Source organism: Meleagris gallopavo, chromosome 1 (genome assembly GCF_000146605.3).
Source record: "Meleagris gallopavo isolate NT-WF06-2002-E0010 breed Aviagen turkey brand Nicholas breeding stock chromosome 1, Turkey_5.1, whole genome shotgun sequence".
NCBI classification, from domain to species: domain Eukaryota; kingdom Metazoa; phylum Chordata; class Aves; order Galliformes; family Phasianidae; genus Meleagris; species Meleagris gallopavo.
Genome location: NC_015011.2, coordinates 173,536,715 through 173,537,980, shown reverse-complemented (window position 1 = coordinate 173,537,980; position 1,266 = coordinate 173,536,715).

Sequence of the window (1,266 nt, the reverse complement as noted above, 5' to 3'; positions counted from 1 at the left end):
GGAATGAGGAAGTACATTGATATTTTATTTTATGACAGAAAGATTTGATTTATTTAGCTATCATATGGCAGGCTTAGGGACAGTTGTACAATTTGCTGGATGGTCAGGCACAGAGAGTCATAGTGAACTGAGCTAAACCCAGCTGGCAGCTGGGTAGTGCTGAAGTAAAAGTATTTTCATGAACAGTGTTGATGGTAGTTTCCACTGGAGTTATTGCCGAGTCGAAGGTGTGTTTACAGTCTGTACTGTCACAGTATGTACGGAAAGACTACTCCAGGAAAACATACAAGAATCACCCAAATTCTTCTTCTGAGATAAACCCACTACTGCACTTGAATAACACCACTTTCTTTTAGTAACTGAGCTTGCAGTTTCTCAGTCTTTTCAGGATAGAGTTGGCTCAGCCACACACAACCAAGTACTACAGCAGAGTATGGGCGTTCCCAGCTGTTGTTTTGCATTTCCTTGGCCCACAGCTCCCTCCCTTATCCTTTGCTGCTCTCTTTTCTCATTATCCACCTCTGTGTGAATGTTCCTGCCACCGGCCCACACACATACCAGGTGGTCAGGCCATGCCCATGCTGGGCATCACAAGAGATCCCTGAGCAATGCCAGCACACGTGGGGGGCCTCAGCTCCTCCAGCTGTGGCAGATCCCCTTTTCTCAGCAAAAGTGGCCTGCATTCCTTCACCATAGCATGGGCACTCTGCTGAATAAAAACAGCCTCCTCTTAACACAAGTTGTTAAATGTCTACTGTAAATGCGTAACTCGGAGTTCTCCTACAGTTATCACAGAATGGTTTAGGTTGAAAGAAACCTTATAGATCATCTGGTTCCAAATCTCTGCTACGGGCAGGGCTGCCCTCCTCAAGATCAGGCTGCCCAGGCCCCATCCAACCTAGCCTGGCACACACAGGGAACCTCACTGCCCTCTGAGTAAAGAGTTTCCTCCTAACATCTAACCCAAACCTCCTCTCTTTTAGTTTAAAGGCATTCCTCCTTGTCCCATCACTGTCTGCCCGTATAAAAAAATCAGTCCCCCTCCTGCTTGTACGCCCCCTTCAAGTTCTGGAAGGCCGCAACGAGGCCTCCCGCAGCCTTCTCTTCTACACGAGGAATGTTACCCCTGGGCCGCCCCGCCCTCCAGAAGCCCAGCGTAAAGCACCGACCACGCGTCCGACCCGCGCCGGTCCCTGCAGGCCGTACCCACTGCGGGCCGGCCCCGCCGGAGGGCAGAGCGCGAAGGGGGAGGCGGCGCAGAGCGAG